Genomic DNA, 25,884 nt, shown 5'->3' on the forward strand with positions numbered 1-25,884 from the left:
GGGACATATCGCCTCTGCTCAGGAATTTACACTTGCAGAGGATTTTCTATGTAGAGTTGCCACATTCTTGTGCAGCTTTATTATTCACCTGTCACAAGAAAGCTGCAAAACTCCATGTGCTGGCATGAGTTGGGAATGTCTATTAACCTGTCAGCAAGTGAAAAGGGTGAAGGGTTCTCATCTCTGCAGATGAATTGGAACAGGTGCAGAGTGTCTCCAAGATCGCTAATTAAAACTACTCAGGACTTGTATTTATTTCACATGGAAAAGAGTTTTACACGTGTTTGAAAACTGTACGGAAATATAGCTTTTTAAAAATTTGACTATAGAGTCAAGCTTTACTTCGGCTTTATGTCATTTCATGAATGGAAGCTTTGCTAGGGCATTTCTCACGTTTGGATTAATATACTGGTATGTTTTAGATTCCACATACCCATAGAGCAAATTGATGCTGTATTTATTAGCAAGAGGATTTGAGTTAGTTTGGGCATGAATATATGCTTTCAATTTATAGCAATTGTACTTGACTCCATGGAATGACACTAACATATTTTTATACATAATCTTTGGAGAGTCTGAGGTGTTTGTCCTTCCAAATTCTGCATATTTCTTTGTTTGTGGTTCAAGGAAAGGGAAATAACGTATAGAGAGAAAGAAAGGAACAGCTAGATGGGTCTGTATTATACGTTCTTGAAAAAATGTCTGAATCTGAGTATAAGAAAAGCTGTATTTGAAGAACTTATGAAATTTTAAACAAGTCACTAAGCCTATCTGTTCCTTAGATACTTAATCTCTTAAGGCGTAGCTCAAATGTCACTTCTTTCACAAAGCTTGTGGAGATCTCTTTAGCTGGAATCAATATTTCCTTCTTCTACCCTCTCATGGAACTGTGCACCTTGGGCACATTATATAGCATGCAGGAGGGGGTGTGAAGGTTTGGATTCTGAAGTCAGAGTCAGAGTAACTGGGACAAAAGCCCAGTCTTACCACTTACTAGCTGTGTAACCTTGGAGCAGATTCTTTAACTTATTTGTCTACAAAATTAGAGTAATAATGGTACTTAGCTCACCTAGCTTTGTTGTGAGGGTTAAGTGGGAGAAGCCACGTAAAATGTTTGGTTTAGTGTCTGGGAGGAAGTAATAGCTCCATAAACAATGGTGTTGATACTGTTTACCAGGCAGGCAGTGCAAAATAGTAAAAAGAATGTTGAAAAGGAGAAATGGATGGAGTCTTGACTCTCCCAGTTGCTAGCCTTGTGATCTGGGAAAATCAGTTAACTATTTGAGTCTCAATTCCCTCATCTATCAATATCATGTTACACAACTCATATAGGGGTGGTAAGGATCCAGTGCAATGGAGTGTGTGAACATGTTTTACAAGTGATGAGGCACTATGTAGTGCCTTAGACATTATCTGGAGGAAACTGGATATTATAAAAATTGACAGTCAGTTAGACCTGGATTTAAATTCTGGCATCATCATTCACTAACTCTGTGGGTTAGTAAATTACTTGTCTGTGTGCATCGGTCTCCTCATATCAGTGAGGACAGAACTGTTGTGGTAAGCATTAAATTAAACTATTTTAGGTACTGGATCTACCTTCGAGTACATAGCAAAAATCGAATTGCACAGTTTCATTCCTTAACCCATTTGTTCTGTTATTTGTACAAATGTCCACGTGATCTTTTAGACTCAGAAACTACATGGTGCTCTGTTTTGTACATTCCCAAGCCTCTTGAATGAACCCACACAGTATAAGAACCGTTCAGCCAAGTTTCAAGTTGCTGGACAAATACTGTGCTTTGACTCACCTTCCAGGATTTAGACAGAAAACCGATAGATTCTGGGCTAGGTTTCCCTTGTCAAACTAAAGGTTTTGTATAGGACTGAAGTGAATCAACAAATACAAAAGGACTTTGACAACTTCCAAGTCCTTTAATATAAAGATACTTTATTGTACAAAGGTTGTTACTATGTCAGAATCCTTCACTCCTGCCTGTTATCTGGTTGGCCCTGCACTTTTCTTTAGCCTGGCCAGCAGCTGGACTCATGTGTGGCATCCTGAATGGAATTCCCTGCATTGTGTGAGTGATGGCAAGTATGAGCTGTTAGCCTCCTTTATCTTGAAGAAAGAAGGCCATCTTGAAGAAGAATCCCGTATCCCAGCGGGCTTGCTTCAGTGTAAGCGCCAGCCCGCCAGCTTTTAGGGGATCTTGAGTTTAAGATTATCAGTGTCTCTCCTTTTTGCTCCTCAGCCCTAGTGGTTGAGAAATAATGGTTGAGAAATAATGAAAGGTATAATAGAAGGCTAAGCCCAGACTGAAATAGTTCCTCTCTGGCCAGAAAGACTCTGTCTGGTGCCTATATGCACTTAGCAGTCTTAGGAAACAGTGTGGAATGTAGAAAGGGAGACCAAGAGGCTTGGAACTTGGTTTTGGATAGAGAAATAAGGAAAAAAATGCAAGTCATTTGTCAATCAGAAAAATATATAGTTTTTCAACATAATTTCCACGACACCAGGCAGCAACTGAGAGGTCTTGACTGACGGTGGAATTTTCCTGGGCCCAACACAAAGTAACCACTGGTGGCTCCTATGCGTAGCTCTGTGAAACCGGAGCTCACTTCTGCCCGCCTTTCTGACAGCTGTCCCAGGGTTACTCATCCTTCTAAAGCCTTTATGATGCCAGATTTGCCACTTAGCCACATCCCCAGCCCCCAGCACTCGGCTAAACTTAAAACACAAGACTCACTAAACAGCAGCGGAAACAATTCAGGGACAGTGGCTGTTTGTGCCAATGCCTTGATCCCGGACAGTTTGACCACAGGCTGATGTTCATAGAACTAAACGGTCAAGTAAGGGTCAAAAAGTAAGAAAAGGAAAACAAAAAAGGAAAAGCACAAGAAAAAATGCTATACTTAGTAATACACAAGAGTCATGCAATCAATTCAAGCTCAACTGGTAAATCCACATCTTTCTGGAGGAAGAGTGCTGGACCATTTTCAAAGTTTTGTTTACACATGCCCACAGGAAGCTGTGTTATAAATGTTCCCTGATGTACCTTTTTGAGCAGCTGGTCAGTCCCAGGGAGTTTCAAATGTTAAGCATTAATTTCCCCACCTTCTGGCTCTTTCTACTCTGCGTCCTCTACTCTCACTCTCAAGGCAGAAAGAAACTGGGGTCTGAGTTGCACTATGAAAAGACAAAAGGGTTTCTGCAGCTTGCAGCATATTCTGTCCAGGAAAGCAGCACAGACTTCAGGTGCTCAGGGAAGCCATCTGTAGTTCTTGAGGCAATGAAACTGGGCTGAGAATGCAGTGCTTTCTGGCCGCTCTGCTTCCAGCTGGAAAGACCATTGAGGAAGCCAATCTCACAGTACTTTCTGCAAAATTGCCTCTATCCATCCCATCTGGTGTTTTCTAGTGATGGAGGGTTGCCTGAAACATCCCTGAAACTGAGGAAAGAGCTGCTAGGCTTCCCCGCAGAGAGGCGTGGGGGACTTGTGTTTTCCAGGTGAATCATGAATGCTTGCCTCGTGCCTGCCCTGAGCAGGCGGGTGACCTGAGCTTGGAGCCGGAGCAGGGGCTCAGGCAACGGTCTGAGCAGCCGGGGTGGGGAGAGGGACAGGAGAAGCTGAAACACAGGGAGCTGCTTTTGAAACATGCAAACCATACACCAAACTCTCCTCCAGGAAACCACAGCAACTTTTAGCTAAAAACTTGGATGTCATTGGACTGAGATGAAATAGAAATCTCCAAAGTGTACAGAAAAGAAAGCCTAATAATGCCGTGGGGAATGTAGAAAAAGAAATGAAGAGGCGCTGAGGATTGAGAAAGGAAAGGCAGCACGGAAGTGAGGGAGAACCTCATCCTGGACGGTGCTGTCTGGGGAAAAGGGCCTTCATCTCCTTGCCGACCACTATTTATCAAGGCACGTGGGAGAGCAGAGCAGAGGCATGATGTGCTCTTTGTGTGTTTTTTCATCATTTTTTTCCAGCATGTTCCCATTGAACCAAAGCCTCCACATGGCACGCTGACAATGTCCTTTACCCTCCTTTTATCCGGCCCGTTCTCCAGACTTGTCATTATTTCTCAGGCCCCACGGGTTGGGTCCCTTTCATCTTTTCTCAGAAATGATTATCTTCAGACCTTTATGTGAAAAGCTATGTGAAAAGTTATGTGAAAAGCTATGACGTAGCGCATAATCCCCAGGTCCTTTCAAATGGACTGCCTTGAAAAATCCTTGTTAACACGAGACAGGGCCCTTCTGGATTAACATTTGTTGTATATTATTATCACAAGATGAGAAGGAAGGCACCTCCAGGCACACTCACCTGTGAGACCCCGGGGAAAAGAGGAGAGGAGAGATCTTAATGTGAAACTCCCGTACAATCTAGTTTAAGCATTCTTGGAGAATAAATATCCGTTTTTCTTTTTAGTAAATTATTTACATAGAACCAACTTCTAATAAGGACTTGGGATGTCTTACAAAAAAGACCGTGTTTGACATTAGGCATCAGAATAACAAAAATGGGGGAGGACGCAAATTTACCAAAAATCTGAACTATGATAACTCCAAAGCATTGCACGTAGCTTCCTGGTGGCCAAAGCAAAAATATTAGAGGATGCTAGTTATTAATAGGAACAAAAGCATAACAGTTAATTAAGGGGGATGACTATTTTTTCTGGAAGTGAGTTCTAAAATATGTTTCAATATATTTAGATACCGTTGGATAGATAAACATGGGAAGTAAACAAAGTCATGGGAATTATTGTGTTTGTGTGTGTATGGCTTTGAGAACTAACATCACTTCAAACTTATTCCTTATATGTTTGTGCATCTACGTAAAGGCTCTTAAAACACAGCGGTGTCCAGCTGGAGCAAATTATATCTCAGGATTAGTACGAGAGATTTTTAAAAACACGCCTGTTCTTCCCATCTCCCAGAAAATTCTGATTCAGGTGTATAAGGGTAAAGGATCAGTTCTCAGGAATATGACTGAAATAAATCTTCCCCTTCTGTCCCTAGTAGAGGATTCTTTTGAACAGCAGAAAGAGTTGGAGAGATGATGGCAACCAGTGGGGACGGCTTTGCTCTTTCTTAAGCTGGGCAGGTGTGTTCTGTGGGACAGAGCTGATTTTAGCTTTCTTGGGATTCTTCCAAATATAACCTATATCCTGGGTTTGCTTTGCCTCGTTAAGGTGTGAAATCTGGTTTGCACCTCACTGCCCTGACTGCTAAAAAATGTTTTGTTTTGTTTCCACTGATCTGTACATTGCTAGTTTGACTCAAAATGTTCATTTTTTAAAGAAAGAATCAAAGAGTAGAAGAGGTTTCTTCTTTCTTTAGAGGGTCCTTTGAGGTAAGTCTTCTTGGCTTAAGTAGGGGATTTGGTGATGCTCCTCCCCATTCCTGCAGGCTTTCAGGAAAGCTCTGCAAACCTAATCCTGGAACACAGAACCCACAAACAAAGGATGTGGCAAGAGGCATCCAGGCTAAAATCTAACGATGACTGTCATGTTTTGCTGTTTACCGAAGGCCAAGAATACATACTTTCACCAACATACCCTGTGACACCAGTATTATTATCTTCCTTGTTTTACAGATGAGTCAACTAAATTAAGGAGAAGGGAAGTGATTTTCCCATATATCATGCACCAAATAAATAATAAAGTTACACTCTGGACAGAGCCACAGATCACCCCAGCAATGATTAGACTGAACTTGGGCTACCCCATGTACCTTTAAGAATGACGGTCCACTCTGTCCCCTTCAAGATTTCACACCAGATAGAAGCTATTTTGGAAAGCACTTTAAAGCAAGGTCAAGAGCTTTGTCAATTCTGAGCCCACAGTTTAATATCCACACTGGTCATCAAAGAAAGGCAGGGCCCTGTTCATGGATTTCATTTCTCAATTGGAGAGGATCTGTGGTAAAATTATAGGTTTGCTGCTAGAGAAGCACGGACCCCGGAGCCATGCTGTCCATGTTCAAACCCTGCCCTGTCACATATTAGCCGTGTGACTCTGCCCAAGTTATTTAATGATATCTCTATGCCTCGGTTTCCTTTTGGGTTTTATTTTTGTTTATTTATTTATTTTTGGCTGCATCAGGTCTTAGTTGCAGCACGAGGGATCTTCGTTGAGGCATGCAGGATCTTTCGTTGTGGTGCATGGGCTTAGTTGCCCCAAGGCGTGTGGGACCTTAGTTCCCCGACCAGGGATGGAACCTGCATCCCCTGCACTGGAAGGCAGATTCTTTACCACTGGACCACCAGGGAAGCCCTCAGTTTCCTTTTCTATACAAAGACCCAACTATGGTGCCTACCTTAGAGGTTTCCTGTGGGGATTGAATATGTTCTTACAGGGATAGTGTTTAGAAAGCTCCCAGCATAGAGTAAGCCCTCAATAGACTAAAGTTATCCCAATTTTTAGTATTTTTTCCATTGGAAGTCATCCATTTGTCACCTTCTTTGGCCAACACGAGTCGTGTTCTTTTTCTCAAGAACATGCATTTTAGGGTGAACCAGTGAGTCCAGTGATACTTGAGGCAACATCAAAGAGAGCCTCCCTCTCAGGGGTCACAACATGAAAACCTGTACCAAGCTACAAAGGAAAACTCTATCTTTGTATTTCTCCTCCGAACATTGCTGTGCCTTCTGCCTCATAACTCAGAGCATCTGAATAAAGGACATTTTCTCTCTGGCTCAATCTCTCTCTCTCTCTCTCACTCTCTCAAACAAACACACAGAATTTCTTAAGACATTTTTAAACTTCCTTATCACAGCCTCCTTTTTTATGTTTCCTAATTTTAAATTTAAAAGACTACCTATGCTGGGAATTGTTCTGTGATGTTGATTTATGAGACTAATGCAAAAAAGGACAGTCTTACCAATGCACATATCTATTTGGCAAGGCAGCAGTGATTTATAAAAAGACAGTCTGGTGACATGCATATAAAAGCAGCTTTCATGTGGCAAGTGTAAAGGCGAAAAGAAAACCCCATACCAGTGGAATGACAAACTCTTTTCGCTATTATTTTAAGAGGAGTGTAAAATGCCACCTTAGCTTCAGCTCAAAGTCCACACGTGGAGAGCATGCCATCTCAGATGGGGCGCCCAGGGTGAGCTTGGATTAATTGTTCTTGATCTCTGAACTCAGTTTCAGGTTAAGTTGGCTAGTTTTTATCTAATCACTGTTTATGGGTCTGTCATCCATAAAATTTTCTCAAATTCATTGAAGCTCTAACACATTTTGCAGATTTTTTTTTCATCTAGATGGTCCACTGGGGAAACAGTATATAATAACAAGCTTCTTTTATTAATCCTAGAAGAATGTACTTCTCGTCTGTAAGGTGTGTTCTATGAAAACTAGACTTGGGAAATTAGGCAACGCTCATTAGATTTTCTGGACTATTTCCCAACGCTCTAGCCTCGGTCATTAATGGTCTGGTTTTACACTGAAGCTCTTAATTCCTTCTCTCAAGTCAGCTATCGGCTCACTGTAGTCTCCTATTCTTGAGACTCATGTAGTCTACCTCAGACAGGAGTCCAGCCATGTCTCCAGGCCTTTCCCTGACAACGCCCAAGCTGTCAGACAGAATGGCTGCAGCAGCGAACTGATCAAATACTGTGATTCACTGTCTGTGGCGAGTTATTAAGCCCTTTCCATGACTTTAGAACATCACACACATCGAGTGGAAGTTCATTGCACAAATGCTTCCACCTGTCACATCAGTGAAAAGTTCATTCTTCCATTCTCCCCGCCAGTAGCTGTCAAGCTAGGCTTGGTGCTATAGAATGAATGTTTGGGTCCCCCAAAATTCATGTGTTGAGACACTTGGTTATAACCACCAACCCAGCAGCTTATGAACAGGTTATTTCTTGCTCAGGCTACATGTTTGCAGTGGGTCAGTTGAAGCTCTGTTTTCTGTTGTCTTTACTCCTAGGACTGTGTTAATAGAATAACCTCCAACTATAATGAAAACTCAAAGAAGCAAGAGTAAGGAGGTCACTGAATCCTCCTAAACCTGGTTTTGAGGGTAAGATGTGTCTGTGTAGTGGGCTGACTGGAAACCTATTGTGCCATGAACATAAACACTGGAAATGCCTAGAAATGTCTAGAAAGAAGGAGGTAAGCTGTAGTACCTGTCTACCACACATCATCATTAGGTCAACAGGTCAAGAATTTTTGCAGAGCAGGAAAGAAATAATGACTGGTTTAAACTGTTAGACCCTCGGAGGATCTTCCCAGAATAGCTTTTGTAGAGGGAAGTAGGCATTAATAAAATCAGAGCCTGTGTGCTGCTTGAAGTCCACTCTTCCCCAGCCTAAGGGTCTGCAAAGTACAGGATAACCTCCCTCTTGAGCAGGAAACCACCCTACATGGTAAGGGAGAGATATGACTGGTTGAAGGGCTGATTAAGGGAAAATGTTTTGCCGTGAAGAGAAGCAGTAGACATTTCCACATAGAATGGAAATGTAATTTCTTTCCTAAAAAAAGGAAAGCAGCAGCTAAGACTGAGGGAATGTGGATTGCAGAGAGAGAAGTGTAGCAAACACTAAGAAATGGCAAAGTAAAGGAAATTGAGAAGTTAAAATCGAGGAAAGAGAAGCGAATATCAGTCAGGGTAAGAGCAGCAGACAGAACAAAGCCTGGAGAAGAACTGGCATATGGTAAGAAACCAAGATGAAGGAGGATCTATTGTTTTACTCGCAGAGCTTAGTAGTGCTAAAAGGGGCTTATGAGAAGTAGTAGGGAGATTAGCAGCCTTAATTTTTCAATTCAACAACAACAACACAAAGTTAAATCCTTTATGGCAGGCTCTGTGCCAGAGCCTGAGAATGGAGAGTTGAATAATGCACAGAGCCTGACCCACAGAAGCTCATATTTTAGTAGGGGTGATGGTTAATAAACAGGCAAAGTCAATACAGGTACTGTGTGACTAAGTACAAATAGAATTAAACTCAGGTGCTAACAGAACACAGGACTTTGGCACCAGAGACAAACAGAGGGACAAAAGTGGTGAAGGAAGGTCAAGAAAGAGTTTCTGGGAAGGTAATGCTTGACTTTCATATTGAAGGATAAATAAAACTTAACTATATGAGGGGAAGTTGGAAAAGTTGTACCCGGCAGGGCAATGAACACATGTAAGTGTGTAGTAATGACAAAGCAACAGAATGGAAGGTCACGTTCAGGGAACTCACCACGAGACGTTTCGTGTGGCTGAACCCGATGGGATGAGTGAGGACCACTTGAGCGTGATTCACAGACCAGGGCCTTTTTGTCAGCTCTGCCACCGATGAGGTTAACCCAAGACTTCCCTTCTCTGGGTCTCAGTTCTATTTCTAATGAAAATGATGGTGTTGAAAGAAGTGATGTCTAAGACCCCACTGACACCTGCCATTCTAAAAGGTCAAAAGCAAGAGTTTTCAGTGGAGAGCTAGACAACCAGAAGCACTTTATTAGCTGTTAGAGCAAAGTGAGTAAAGAAGAGGAGACTATATCCTGAAGAAGCGAGAGCCTCAAAGGTTGTCCAAGTCATTGCCCCCCCACCAGCTTCCCACACTCAGCATCCCTTCCAGACCCTTCCTGAAAGCACTGTTCAAGAGCTCACTACTACAGGAGACAGGCTTTTTCAATGACAGGTCACTTTAATGTCTGGAAGTGCTCCCTTCCCCTGTGCTCAGAGATTACAGATGAGGGATGAAAGCCACAGAAGCATCTTCAAGCTGCCCTACAGATGTGTGAGAGATAGGACTGAGTGAGGGACCAACTGCAGAAAACAGGAGCACTGGATATTCCCGCACGGGAAGAAGGTAGATGCAGGAACACCGAGGGAACATGAATTGCAGAGAGAAGAGAGGAGAGAATGTTAGAAAGTGGGAAAAGATAGGAAGTTGAGAATCTAAAGCTGAGGAAAAAAAGGAAGGGACTCCAATCAAGGTAAGCGTAGCAGAGATCATAAAGCCTAGCAAAGAACTGGTGGATGAGAAGGAACCAAGGTGAAGGAGAATGTATTTTTCACCCATAAAGTTCAGTAGTGCTTTTAGAATTGCAAATACGCATTTAAATTTAATAATACAATTATGGTATATTAAATGTCAAATGACTGTTACAGAAAAGCACTTAAAATTAATACATATGCATGAGATAAATCCTGTCTAGTTGTCAAGGTCTGAATTCAAAGTTACATAAGCCAGGATTTTGCACTGAATTTTCTTACGCTTAAGGTGGCAAAGATCTATGAATTTCATTGGTATTTAACAAAGAAGCATGAGCAAAGCTTAGTTAGAACTGAGAGTAAGAGCAGGGTGTCCAGGCAGTGAGCTGCAAAGCCCCAGTGCTATTCAAATCCAAAGTAAAACGAAAGGCAATAGTGGTCATCATCATTCTTGTCATCAACATCAACATCAATATCATCATCATCATCACTACTGACAAGTTGGCTACTGAAGTACCTAAGTGTAGCTCTGTATTATCAAAGAATTTCCCTTTTTTTCTCTACTTCCTTTCTTCTTTTCTTCCTTCTTTTCTTCCTTCCTACATTACTTCTATCTTTTACTGAAAAAAAAAACCCAACGTTTAATTTATCTGTTTAATTATTTTAATCATATGCATGTAGTTTTAATCATAAATATATGCAATAAATATATATGCAGGAAAGAGTGGAATTTTCCTGTCACCGTCAATATCCCTTCACCAATTCTTCTTTTCAAAAGTACTTTGTGTCCTTCCAAACCCTCTTCTTCAAGAAAATCTTTCCCAACAAATGTGTGGACTACTTCTAGAAGACAAGTCATTTTGTTAAGAAGCAAACAATTGTCAGTGGGCAGACACAACAAACACCCTTAACACATGTGTTCTGTGCAGAATGGAGTTCTGAAGGAGGGCCACCATCTCCCCATGATTGGGGGCAGATCTCCTGAAAGTCTCTTTGCTCTCTAAATGTTGAAGTCAAACATGTGGTGAAACACAGTAGACTGAACAAATGCATCTACCTTAACTTTGTCCTGAGACGCCAACACAGTAACAGTAAACAGATTTTTTTAAAAGGCATAAACCCACAAAGACAAAGAGTGACAAAACCACAGCAACACAGTTTTAGAAACTGCAGGGCAAATAGACAGGAATAACTGACTAGCAGATGGCAAACACCTCCAACCTAAGCCAGTCAGAGGGAAAACTCAGAGCAGGCTGACTTAAACCAGAGAACCCAGAAAAGCTAAATGTTCAGGTACTAAATAGCTATAAAATTCAGGATGTTTGTGTTTTTAAATAACAGAACTGGTTGAAAGTGTTAGAGGGCTTACTGTTGTAGCAGACTGGACTAAAAAATAATATGAGAATTAGAAGTTCTCCCCAATTTGGCCTGATACCAGGTAGGTCTTGTAGCTCTGGTTTTGTTCCCACCATTTATATTTGGAGTTCACAGCAAATCATCTTGTTACTTAGTTTTCTTGTAAATGCTGTTGATGGGTTTTTGGTTTTACATTCTCAGTTCTTTGTTTTTAGGGGGGGATTTGAAGAGATTCAAAAATTATGCTATGGCCCCTATTTTCCCCAAATCTTCTTTTTGTAGAACTTTTGAATTTTTCAAGATTACACATGAGCAAAATTAGCAGGTTAACGTAACACTCATGCATTAGCTCTGAGTTTCGTAAGTCAGAAATCTGACACAGCATGGCTGGGTTCTCTGCTTAGACTATCACAAGCTGAAATCAAGTTATCAGTTAGGCTGTGTTGTCACATGGGCACTCTCAGAGAAAATCCCCTTTTAAACTCATTCTTTTGTTGGCATAACTCAGTTGAGAGACTGTCCCTATTTCCTTGCTGGTTGCCAACCAGGGGTTTCTCTCAACCCCTGGATACCACCTCGATTCCTTGATACAAGGTCCCCTTATCTCCTAATCTAAGGTAAACTGTGCCATGTATACAAGGGGAGTGAGTGGGAAATCCTGGAGGTCATTTTAGAATTCTGCCCACCACAGACCCTCTTTTGCCTTTGAAACCAAGGGGAAAATAAAATATAGGAGATGACTATGAAAATGACAGCCTTATTTCTGAGGAAGCTGATGAGAGAATTGGTCTTTGGACCATGATGAAATGGGCTCAGAAATATTCCTTCACCAAATCAGACCACTTTACTTTTCCCATCCCTGAAGCCATGTACAACTTCAGGTCTCCCCTGAAGTGGAAGATCCTGACTTGATAAACCTATCTCATGGCAGGAAAGTAAACCAGAAAGCAGCTTCTTTGGACCCAGGCATATCTGAGAGTTAGAGACCAAAATACAAAAAACCAAGAGCACTGAGGTTGAATTATTCAAACTCACTACTTTTTTTTTTTTTTTTTTCAAAATTCACTAACTGGAGAACATGCTTCTCCCCGCCCAGAAGGAATGTGTAAGAGGCAAAGAGAGATTATTTACTCCATGAAAAGTAGCCTCAAGTGGAAACAGAAGACTAAGAAAATGTAATCTCCCACCTATCTTCAACCACCCATCATTTTTGTCTAATTGGCACTCCTATAGTCTCAGCTGAAATCGCCTTCTGGGTGATAAATTCCTGAACAATTTAGGTGAATTTGAGGAGTACCACATTCTTTGTATAGTGTATATTCTGATAGATATAGCAGGCTACACGTAGTTAAGCAATGGTTTCTCCCTTAAAAAAGACAGTAACAAAAAAAACTTGATGATCTACTAATGGGAACGGGCAAGCCCATAAATAGCTATAATGAAAGGTAAAACCATATGTATGCGGTACAGAAGGGGCTAATAAAGAGCTACAGATTGAGAGGAGGGAGTGGGCACATTTGATTCAGGACAAGAATAGGGGTGGGAGTGCAAGAAATACGGGAAGTGAGGGTGGGTGGAGATGGGCATGAGAGTCACGAAGAAAGCCATCTATGGAGAAAGATCATAAACCATGCAGCTGGGGAGTAGAACTCCCCCACCTAGTCCTAGACAGCTAGAGGAGAAAGTTGAAACGCAGCCTGATAAGCTTCCTAACACAACATGCCTGTTCTGAACCCCTTCTCTGCTTATCTCCACCCTTCAAAGGGGCCATGAACCATAGCTCGACTCTAGAGTTTAGAATTTCTCTTTCCTGCCAATGTATTTTAAAATTTGAGGAGGCTTTTCATATCGAAGTGGAGGAAATATATTACAAGTCATTATGATAATAGTTCTTCTCTTTGGTTTACAAAGAACCACACAGACTTTACAACATGAAGATCACAGAAACTACAGTACATTATTCTGTAGGGATCTCAAGCTCAGCAGGACCCAAATTGAGCTCATTATTCTTACTTTTCCACTCAAACCCACACATCCTCCTGTGTCCCTCTATGTTCATGCTATCAAATGCCACTAGTCCTACAAACTAGAAATCTGAGATCCATACTTCATTGTACGTCGCCAGTGAAGGAATTTACTCAAACCCTAGAAACTTTGTTGTTTCTAATTCCCTATTTTCATTTCCATGCTCTTTTAATTAAGACCCTTAACATATTTAACTGAGATTACTAAAAGTTATTTCCTAAGTAATATTCTTATTCCCAGTCTTGCCAACTTTCTTGTCAAGCCTTCCTTCAAATCTGATAATAGAAGAACGCTTCTGAAACAGATCATATAATATCATGCTTAATATGTTAATTAATTCAGCTTACAAACATTTACTGAAAGTTTTCTATGTGTCAAACATTGCACTATTAGTGTTATAAAAATGAGAGACTCTAATTTCGATAGTTTAGTGGGAAAGTTACATATGTAAAAAGTACTTATAGTATAGGGTCTGAAGGGCTTTAATAAAAGCACAACAAATCATGAGTAAATCTGTCATGCTAAGGTATTCAGGTTGTATTACTTAAGCAATAGTTTCCCAGAAAAGGACATTAGGCAAGGAATGCAATAAATTTGATTTAAATTAATTAGAGCTCTGTGGCAGGGATGGACTAGATGCCCACCAATCTATTTCATTTTTCTAAGCACAGAAGAAAACATTTCCCAGCCTCTCTTGCAGTTAGGTTGAGATGATGTCATTGTGTTCTGGACAATGGGAAATGGGCCAAAGGATTACATGCCAATACTGCTCTAAGTGTGGTCTGTGGAACACTGCCTGTCCATTGTTTCTTACTGGTCCACAATGATATAAACATAGAAATTGAAAGTAGGATTTTAAAAACTTTTATCGCAATTTGACAAAGTAATTTTAAATCTACTGATATGGAAATTTTTAAAATGTAATTATATTACATGTGTCTTTTACTTTCATCTTATTGTTTCTATTAAATCATTAAGAATCATAGGTGTGTGCCTCTTCAACATCTGATCTCTAAAATACTTCCTGTATTCCTCATGTACTCTCTCTCTTACCATAACTGAGCAGAGCCAGAGGGTGGAGTCAGAAGATGGAAAAAGCCTTGACTGCCAAGTGCACCAATTAGAGGAGAACCATCTGACCCACAGTTCCACAGGACCCCCACTGGATTTTCCTGAATGAGAATCAAACTTTTATTGCATTAGGTCATTAATATTTGGGGTAGTTTATTATAGTAATTGAGTTCTCCGACAAATGGCCAAAAACATTCTTCTCTCTATAACTTTGTCATACTTTTCCAGTCATACAGACCATGTATTTTCACAGCTCTATTTCTTTACTAATGTTAGCTTAATCATCACTTGAAAAATATTCAGCCAGTGACACCTGGACTATTGCCTTTCCACATTGTCCTTTTTATCTCTTTCTGTATCTATCCGTCTGAATCAAATATAATACCATCCTGGATATTTAAATCTATGGTAATCAAAATACATGAAAAGATCCTAAAAAGCAGACATAAAAAAGAATAGGTATAAATCAAAATTTAGTATATGGTAATAATAAAGGCATTTCATATCAGTGAGTAAAAGTAATACAATTAATACATTATGTTGGGATAACCAGTTAGTCATTGGTGTGCGGAGAGAAATCTGGATCATTATCATAATTATGCCTAAGTATTTAAATATAAGATTTAAACATAAAAGTAACAGGAGTAAAGATAGGTGTCTGGCATTTTTAATCTTAGCATATAGAAGACCTTTTAAAGCATAATCCCTGCATAGACTGGAAAAATAATAATTCTCAAAGATTTCACATATCTCATGAATCACTAGAAAAGATGAAGAATCTTGTAGCGAAGTAAGCAAGATAGAAGAAGAGTAATTCACATATTAAATTAAAACAGCCAAAAGATATGTGAAAATACTTTCTTCATCTCATCAAAACTTAAACCTCATGAAGGCGGAATTCTTTTCAAGTCTGCTCATCAAGATACCCTGCAACTTAGTTCAGTCTCTGGTATATATTCATTTGGTAAGTAGAAGACTGACTGACTGACTGAATGAATGAATGAATTAATTAATTAATCAATCATTAAACAAATATCAGTCTGCTATCTTCTGTTTTTGCTCATTAGGTTAGCTTTACTAAAGATTAGTTCATATACAATGCCAACTTAGTTAATTAAGCTTTCTGTATAAAAATTTCCAGTACTCATTTACATGTGAGTCTTATTTTTTTAGTCAAAATTCCAATTAGAGGAATTAACTTAGAGAATAAATAATCTAACAATGTAAAGATATATATTTGTTTTACAAGCCTAGGTAAATATTAAAAACTATACTTTTAAAGGATCTGTTTATGTTTTATGGAAGCAATAAGAACTAGATGAACTACAATTCTAGAATGAGACTATCTTAAAATAAACTGATAATGATTGCCATTCATTTTATTTCTTGGGGCATTTGTCAGATCTAGACATGTGCTAGGTATTGAGTCGGGGAGAGGGACAACACCAAGGGAAAGAATAACTAGCAAAGCTTTTAGTGGTGACACAAGGATAGGAATCTAGATTGGATATTTAAGAGGATTCAGAGGCATGGCTTGTTTTCTCTACAAAGCATTTTCTGAGTGTTAGGGTTGTATGGAGGGTGGAAGTATAAGGTCAAAAGTTTTAAAGGCAGAATGAAATTATCCACATCTTATTTTACTTAAGAAAAAAAAAATCTTCCAAAGGAAGGAGTTTACCTCAAATACTGCTACCCTGCTTCTTCAGACATTACCAAACTTTGAAGCTGTTTTGAGGTGGGAGGCTAAAAAGATAAGACATAAATCCCTGAAGGTGAAGAATAAATCTCTGCAGTTTTCAAGACAAAGGAGACAGATATCCACAAGGCTTTCAATAAAAAATTTAGGATAATAAATCCATAGGGACAGAAGTAAACCAGAACTAGACTGAATCTCTTTAAAACTAAAATCGAACCCAACACAGCTCAAATCTTGACTGAAATGAGGCAATCAGATCCTCTCTGTCTGCATAACAACAAAAAAAGGAAACAATCTCTGACAAAACATAATCATAAAAGGCCTTTGCAACTCCTTTATTCACAATGTCTGGCATATCATCAAAAATTATTAGATATATAACGAGGTAAGATTTTAACTGACCAAGACAAATGTAAGATAACAGAAATGAACCCAAAGATGAAGCAGATCAGAGATTGATAAATTACAGCCCATAGGCCAAATGTTACCAATATCCCTTTTTATAAATAAAGTTTTCTTGAAACACAGCCACATTCATTTATTTATGTATCATCTATGGCTGCCTTTATGTTACAATAGTAGGTTGAGTAATAAAGACAGAGATCATATAGCCAGCAAGCCTGAAGTTTTTACTGTCTGGTCCTTTACAGAACAAGTCTTCCAGTCTCTGAAGTAGATAATAGAGTTGACAAGTGGGGATTGTAAAATTAATGTTAATAATATTTTAAAGATATTAATGGAAACTAAGGACAAAATAGATAAAGAAGGGCTTCCCTGGTGGCGCAGTGGTTGAGAGTCCACCTGCTGGTACAGGGGACACGGGTTCGTGCCCTGGTCTGGGAAGATCCCACATGCCATGGAGCAGCTGGGCCCGTGAGCCATGGCCACTGGGCCTGTGCATCTGGAGCCTGTGCTCTGCAACGGGAGAGGCCACAACAGTGAGAGGCCCGTGTACCGCAAAAAAAAAAAAAGATAAAATTTTACCAGAAAATTGAAATTTATTTTAAAGATGGATTAAATGTTTATTTTAGAACTTAGAAATATGATATCTGAAATTAAGGATAGATAAGTTTATGAGCAGATTGGTCACAGAAAAACACAGGATTAGTGAACTTGAAAACAGGTCATAGAAACATATAAATTGAAGTGCAAAAAGAATAAAACATGTAAATATCACAGATAGCACACGAGATGTGTGTCAAAAATATGTGTAATTAAAATTCCATAAGAAGAAGAAAGAGTGATAGGGCAAAAGCAGTATCTAAAGCCATACCATTTGAAAAATTTCCAAAACTACTGAAAGATATCAACCCACAGACTCGATAAGTTCTGAGAAACCTCAGCAGAATAAATGAAAAGAAAACCACATGTTGGCGCATCACAGAAAAGTTTCTGGAATCCAAAGAGAAAATAAGGAAACTTAAAGGCAGTCAGAGAAAAATAGACATTATCTGACAAAAATATCGGGCTTCTCAAAAGAATTAATGGAAGTCAGAAAACAATGAAAAAAACATCTTCAAAGTGATGAAAGAAAACAATTGTCAACTCAATATTGGTTACCTAGCAAAATGTAACCTTCAAAAATGAAGGCAGAGTAAATACAGTTTTCAAACAAACAAAAAAATTTAGTGACTGTCGTCAGAAGAGATGCACTAAAAGGAACATAAAAGGGAATTTTTCAGTAGAAAGAAAATATTCCCAGATGAAAACAGCGAAAATGTGAAAGAGAATGAAGAACACCGAAAAGTATAAAAGTATGACTAAAGATAAATGAATATTGATAGCACAAAACAATAAATGTAATGTTGCATGAAGTGTCTGATATATTTAGAATTAAAATGCACACAGATAATGCTAAACAGAAATAATATTAAAATTGGAAAAGGATAAACAGTGAAAATTTTCTAGGATTTTAGCTGAATCAAGGAGTGATAAAACTAATAATTTTTATTATGTTCTAATAAGTCAGAGATGTATGTTATTACCTCTAAGGTAACAACTAAAATACTTTAAAAATAATCTAAACTATCAAAGTAGTAAACTAAGTCAGTAATTCTATTAAATGCAAATGGTTTAAATACTCTGCCCAAATATGAAAATTGTCAGATTGTATTAAAAATTAAATATCTAACTATAAAGTACTTACGAAATACATCAATCCCACAAAAATACAGCACAGTTCTAAATCTATTTATCTCTAAACTACAGCTTCATTAAAATCAAAGCAAGAATCAACACAACTAAAAGGAGAATTAGACCAATTAGCAGTGTAATAAGAGTTTAACACACCTCTTGCAATAGCTGATAGAAGAGATAGGCATTGGCAAGGATATAGAAAATCTAAACAAAACAGTTAATGAACTGGACCTAATTAACACACATATAACACTGCACCCAAAATCATAATTCTTTTTTTTTTTTGGAGTACATGTAGAACATTTACCAAAATCAACTATATGTTGGACAATAAAGAGCTCTACATTTCAAAATACTGAACTCATTCAGAGTAAATTTTGTGACTATTAATGGGATTAAGCTAGAAAATAATAGCAGATACCAAAAATGTAAACCAAAGCCACAAAGGTATGCCAGCACAATGGGTGGGGGGGGGGGGGTAGAGAAGAAGAAAATATGAAGATATCGTGAGGATGGAAAGCAACTAGAGATTCTCCCATGAATTGGTGAACCTCTTTAACAGTTTCTACACAGGCTGAATATGCACAGAAGACATGAATTGGCAATCCCACTCGCAGACATATAGCCAATAAAATACATGTCAGCAAGACATGTACCCAAATGTTCAGATCAACATTAACTGAAACAGACAATCGAAAACTAACCAACTGAAGAGTAGAATAGATAAATATATTTTGGTATCTTCACATAATGGAATACTATAGAGCAGTAAGAGTGAACTACATGCGGTAATATTAATACAGCCTACAAACACAATGTTCAACAAAATCGCCAGCCACAAAAATATATGATTTCATTTATTAAAATTATAAAACTGTCAAAACTAATTCTACATGGATTATGGCTATTCTCAGGAACGTAGTGACTGGAAGGGTATCTGGGATGCTGGCAATGTTTGTGGTCTTGTACTGGTCAAACAGTTGTGTGTAACTCAGAAAACTCACCAGACTATACATGTATGGTATGTACACATTCCGTACATATATTATACTTCCATAAATTGCTTAAAATACAATTGCAATTGTGGGACTTGAAAAAGGACAATTTTGACCATAGGAGTAGATAACTGGATTAGATTAGAGGTGAAGTTCATTGAAGTTGAGAACTTCAAGAATATAAGCAGCCAAAATGCTGGGTCCATTGTTTAAATGCACATTGGGTGTCCTCCACATAAAGGCAGAACTTGTGGAAGACTGAGTCAGCTGCTAAAATGAATAGGAGAGTGGAATATAGAGACTGGAAGATAACACTCCTGAAAAAGTTCACAGGATGTGAGCTTTTAACAGGGCAGTGAAAAAGTAATGATTTGGAATTTAAAATTATGAAAAAAAAAAAAAAAAAAAGACAGAGCCCATCTCCCCAAAACATGACAAAAGGATGGTGAGGAATTAGAATCCCTCACTTTGGAAGAATGCAAGTCAAACAAAAGACTCAGGATAGAGCTGTATTTTTGTTACTGTAGGGACCAGAGGAGACATTTAGCCATATATTTAGGAATATAAGAAGCGCTTTTTATTATAGAAACAAGGTTCCAGAGAGAATGCTAGAAAGATTTGAGAGGGGGAGGGGTAAAAGGAAGTAGGTTTAGAGGAGAAGGGATAGGATAGAGGAAGAGTGAATAAATAGAGGAGCCAAAATATTAGATGTAACCAAGGGTGACTAGTTTCTGAGGATATCTCAATCCATGTGAGTGGACTTCTAACCTTTTCATCCAGGTCATGGGATACACCTTCCAGCATAATTGAAAACAGTGACACATGCTGATAGTGGGATGCCTGGGGAAAGAGAGAAATAGGGACAAGCTTGCCCTCCCTTCAAACTATATCCCCCAACCTTACAAGATCTCAGTTACTTTGATCTGGGAGATCACTTACTCCAAGCATGCATACAATGTAAGAACTCTTCTGCAGCATCCTTGAAAAGAAATCTACTCTCTTCTTTAATAACCCAAGACATGGAGAACTGATAGCCTCATGCAATTGCCCTCTTCAATTTTAAACAACTTTAATGATTAGAAAGTTCTTCCTAATCTGGAGTCCACATCTGCCTCCATGTAATTCCCATATATTAGTTCTACTTCTGCCTGCTGAAGCCAAACAGAGCAAGCCTGCTTCCTGTTCCACATGACAGCATATCAAATATTTATTGACAGTTCTCATGTCACCAGTGTTTTCTCCAGGCCAAACTCCCTTAGGTCCTAGCTGTCTCAGAATCATTGGGCTATGGAAACACAGATGATGTATCCTTCATTTCCAAACCACTAACACCTGTTTCAGATACTAAATGGTACCAAAATAAATAAAACCCTGGTCAGCATTTACACCTGGGCCTCCACTGCCATATAATAAGACAAGTCTGCATATGGAAAACCAAATGATTCACTTCCAAGGCAATACTATTGTACCGATAAATGCATGCTCTACGTCTACTATTCAAACTGCAAATATACTTTAGACTCCATGTGTATAGTGGTTTTAAAGAATCACACCTACAGTTTCATGGTTGGTAACTACTAGTTATAAAACACCGATTTTATGAGAACTGTAAGTCAAGTGAACTGAACCATGAAATAGCAAATGTGTCTAAAGATCATATTCTGTCACAAAGTCAAGGTATATTTGTACTCCAAAACTCTACCTTGGAAGACCTGGGAATAAAGAATTGCTTTAGGAGACTCAAATAATAACACATTTCTCCAGTTAATGTCTGCTTGTTTCAGAAGTGGCCTCTGGACATACTGGAAGCAGGAAAGGGCCAGGGAAACATATTTTCTCTGTAGTGAGAAGAAATATCTACATGAGTTGAACAGTATGACAGTTATTGACTGTCACTCTTTCTGCCTGCATTTCTAGCATGGTGAGTCACCACGAAACGCAACTCTTGCCCAGCCAGCTGGCAAACTCCAAGCACCTTCTTTGAGTGGAGCTGTGTTAGATGCTAAGGTGAGCTCACTAAGCATGTATGCCATTGCCTCTTCTCTAAAGAACTTCTGATTTGGTTCAGGAGATAAGACTAAAGCTTCAGTGTGATTAACGTAGAGTGACCAGCCATAGCAGGTGGGAAGAATGAATATAAACATATACATACATACATACATACATACGTATAATAACAGAGTTGCATGTGAGTCCTGGCTTTACCATATATTAGCAGCATGACCCTTGACCAATTGCTAAACCTTTTTGAGCTGATATCAGGGGGACACTAGTGACTTTCGGATTAAATGGCCACTTCTCCAATCTTCTTACTTCAAAGTGGAATTGACTATCACTGATTTCTCCCGCCTCACTGAAATGGGTGCTCTAGGATTCCATAACACCGTACTCTTCTGGTTCTTCTACTCTATTAGCTGCCCTCTCACAGTCTATTTTGTTTTGTTTTCTGTCTCTTCCAGAATTCTCAAAGTTGGACTGCTCCAAGACTCAGTCCTATAACATCTTCCTCTTTCTAGTTATATTTCTTCTGCATGTAATCTTATCTAGTACCAAAGATTTAAATATCATCCGTCAGTGACTCCCAAAACTGAATCTCCAGATCTCATCTTCCCTCTAAGTTCCAAACTATAGATCTAATTACCTTCGTAACACATTTTTTATGAATTCTATGAATATGTCTAATAAGTAGCTCAAGCTAAACATGTCCAACTCTGAAAACGTGACTATCCCCTCTTTAAAATCTGTTCTTCCCTTACTCTTCCATTCTTAATAAATATAATCCTATTTACAAAGGTCCTAAAGCCAAAGATAAGGCATGACCCTTGAATGATGTTTTCCTCCTCTGTAGGAAATCTATCAGAAAGTTCAAACTATCAAAATCATTTTGACTAGACTTCCAAATACATTCCAGGCCAGTTAACTCGCTTCCACTTCTCCTGTTTCTATCCTAGCCCAAGTCCTGGTCCACCTTCTCTCACCTGGACTACGTCTTCTAACTAGTTTCCTTTCTTCCACTCTTGCCTCCTACATACATCAGACTGATTAATCCTTAAAAAAATTTAACTAGGGCCAGGCTAATCACCTGATGGCTTTGCATTTTATGCTAAATAACTCAAATGTTTCATCTGACCTATGAAGCCCTACGTTATCCAGTCTCTGACCGCTTCTCTGACATCACCTCGTACAACTCTCCCCTCCTTGCAGCGCTCCAGCCATACTGGCCTCCTTGAACATGGTGGGGGCTCACTGGGTCTTGGCACCTTTATAGTAGCTATTCCTTCTGCCTCCAGCTGTGCCCCACATCTCTCCATGGCTGGTGCCTTCCCGTCATCCCTGTATGTTCTTCTGAGAAAATTCCTTGAGTATAAAATATACATGGCAGCCATGGGAATGCTCTTAGATGCCCAACTAACAAGCATGACTGACTCAGCCACTGCACTTCGGTCATCATTGCTGTCTTTGCATCAAAGCCAACCCTCCCCCAGTCAGTGACTGAATTTGACAGAGATACTAAGGCAGACCCGTTCCTAGGAGATGCAGGACTCCCTGCACAGCCATGTTTGTCTTGAAGACTTGTGGATGGCTTTGCCAAAACGTAGACTGCACGGCAATCTACGACACACCCACCCAAACTTCCTCCCTCTCTCTCTTCACTCAGGGTCACACTTGCATCAAGGTGTGTCAGTTCTCCTCAGCTCCCTCCCTAACCTCCCTTGCATAGACATTTCCATGAGTAAAATGCTTGCATATTTAAACCCTTCTTTGTGCCTGCTTCTCAGAGGATTCCAATTAAAACTGCATAAATATTTGATCCTGTGACAGTAATGATTTTTAAAATCTGTGCATCATAATTTAAAAATTGTTTATATTGTTACATTATTCATCCCACATACAACATTGTTCCCATTTTACACATTAGGAGCTGAGACTTAGAAAGAACAAATGACTGATGCCAAGGATCATAATAAGCAAATATAAAAGCTGAATTCGCCTTCTACCTCCAAACTCTTGCCACCATAGCTATCAAATACCTTCCTCTACACCAAGGAGGGCTTCAGAGATTCCAAAAAAGGCTGAAAACCCCATCGCATCTGCATCCAAATGATGCTCGGAGAGTTCTGTACTGTGGCTGTGACTTCGCCAGGGTCATGTGTTTAGTTAGGAAGGACAGAATACTTCGCGTTTTATTCTACATGACATTCTTCTTGGGCAGTAACACAGACACTCTTTACATTATGCAAATGCATTTTCTTCTGGCCCCTCATTATTTTAGTGAAGCAAGTCTACCAAAGGTCAATGTCTCTGTCAGCAATAGGGTGGATGCTGGCAGTGTGACGTGACAGAAGCTGCAGCCTGTTAGCAGTCACTGTCAGCAGTCGGCTGTGATCCTACCTCTCCTGCCCTAGCAGGGCCATTTCACTCTCCCTTCAGACCAGCCTAGAAGAAACAATTTCCTCTTCTTTTGATGTTTCAAAGCCAGATCCACCCACTTCTCCAAATGCCCAGCAGAATTGCTTCTGGCTGTTTGGAAGGGTCACTTTTTATTGAAAATTTACTGCAAAAATTTTCCACGTCTCCACTCAGCTATCATTCTTGCACCAACAGTACTGTTTCTTGTTTCTTAAGGAGACTTAAACCCCAGACCAGCCAGAGAGTGCAGCCACCAACTTGCAAATCCTGAAATATTCAAAGTAACAGTTCTCAGTAATATCCCGCACTGTGTATGAGTCCTTCTCCGTTATATTTATCTATTTTTTTAACATCTTTATTGGAGTATAATTGCTTTACAATGGTGTGTTAGTTTCTGCTGTATAATAAAGCGGATCGGCCATATGTATACATATATCCCTATATCCCCTCTCTCTTGCAACTCCCTCCCACCCTCCCTATCCCACCCCTCTAGGTGGTCACAAAGCAACGAGTTGGTCTCCCTGTGCTATGTAACTGCTTCCCACTAGCTATCTATTTTACATTTGGTAGTGTATATATGTCCATGCCACTCTCTCACTTCGTCCCAGCTTACCCTTCCCCCTCCCCATGTCCTCAAGTCCATTCTCTACATCTGCATCTTTATTCCTGTCCTGCCCCTAGGTTCTTCAGAACCGTTTTTTTTGTTTTTTTTTAGATTCCATACATTTGTGTTAGCATACAGAATTTTCTTCTCCTTCTGACTTACTTCATTCTGTATGACAGACTCTAGGTCCATCCACCTCACTACAAATAACTCAATTTTGTTTCTTTTTCTGGCTGAGTAATATTCCATTGTATATATGTGCCACATCTTCTTTATCCATTCATTTGTCAATGGACACTTAGGTTGCTTCCATGTCCTGGCTACTGTAAATAGTGCTGTAATGAACATTGTGGTACATGACTCTTTTTGAATTATGGTTTTCTCAGTAGTGGGATTGCTACTATATGCCCAGTAGTGGGATTGCTGGGGCATATGGTAGTTCTATTTTTAGTTTTTTAAGGAACCTCCATACTGTTCTCCATAGTGGCTGTACCAATTCACATTCCCACCAGCAGTTCAAGAGGGCTCCCATTTCTCCACACCCTCTCCATGATATTTAGATGGCATGCCATCATTTCCTTTGGAAAAGCCCTGGTCTACCAGCATAACACCCATACAATCTTTGTACCATTTCCTCCAATACAAGTTTTCTTCTAAATTTTATATTTAGGTGTATTTTCATTTGATATGCAGGCATAACAAGAAACTATTTGCTGAAAAAAAATTTAAGTAGAGAAAAAGTTGTCTGCTGTCAAAATAATAAAATAAGTGCCATATTTAAAGGATGAATACATGGTGTGATTCTATAATAAGATTTTCATAATGAGGTGAAATAATGAGATTTTCAAGTGTAGTTTACACATACCTCCTTACCAATCTTTTTTTTAAATTTTCATCAACTAATAGCTTTATTATGTTTATCAAAGTTAAGGACACACTGTGCTTTTTAATCAAAATCTGGCTATCAATATGAAATGCCACTAATCTGAAATTATAAAAAAAAGGATTTTTCTAATAGCAACTTTTATATGACAGTCAGTTCATTTATATAGCACCCTCTTTTTGCAGAAAAGTAAAACTGAAATGCCCAGAGAATTAAGTTTTCCAAGGTCATACATCTGGTTAGTGCCTAAAAAGGGATTAGAATCCAGATTTGCTAGTACATAATTCATTTCCTGCTCTGTGATCATCTTGCAAATGTTTGAACCCCAAGATACACTCTAACTGGTTCTTAACAATGTAGTCCATATACGATATGCCATGGTAAGATGAGTATATCGTGGAAGTGCTGTGGCTTTATATTCCTAGAGGTGTCCAAAAAGTAGCTGGGGACCACGTGTCAGGAAGTTTAGGAAGATTTCTACACTGGTTTGGAGGAGGTAGGACTTGAATTGAGCTTTGAAGAATGGGTAAGATTCAGGCAATCAAGAGAAGAAAAGCAATCAAATGAATGGTCCCAGAAGAGAAAAGAGTGGGAGCATTTAGAGAGGAGTAAGTATATTACTATGTACAGAAGAGAGGCTGCAACAAAGGCTGGAGAAATCAGGAGAACCAAATGTGGGGCTCTTGGAAGCTTATTGGAGAGGAAACGCTGGTTAAGTGTAATGGACTCAAGAGAGAGCTGGCCTAGACAAACAGCCAAGGCACAAAA

At 39.2% G+C, this 25,884-nt stretch overlaps 1 long non-coding RNA gene across 1 annotated transcript in view; it reads left to right on the forward strand.

Annotated features, from left to right (window-relative positions):
• Window positions 1-25,884, forward strand: part of LOC141276403 (uncharacterized) — a 265,898-nt gene that overhangs the window by 229,603 nt on the left and 10,411 nt on the right. The window contains exon 6 of the long non-coding RNA XR_012325903.1: window positions 21,137-21,226. This is a non-coding gene — a long non-coding RNA (uncharacterized lncRNA). The remainder of the gene's footprint in view (window positions 1-21,136; window positions 21,227-25,884) is intronic.

Source organism: Tursiops truncatus, chromosome 14 (genome assembly GCF_011762595.2).
Source record: "Tursiops truncatus isolate mTurTru1 chromosome 14, mTurTru1.mat.Y, whole genome shotgun sequence".
Taxonomy (NCBI): Eukaryota; Metazoa; Chordata; class Mammalia; order Artiodactyla; family Delphinidae; genus Tursiops; species Tursiops truncatus.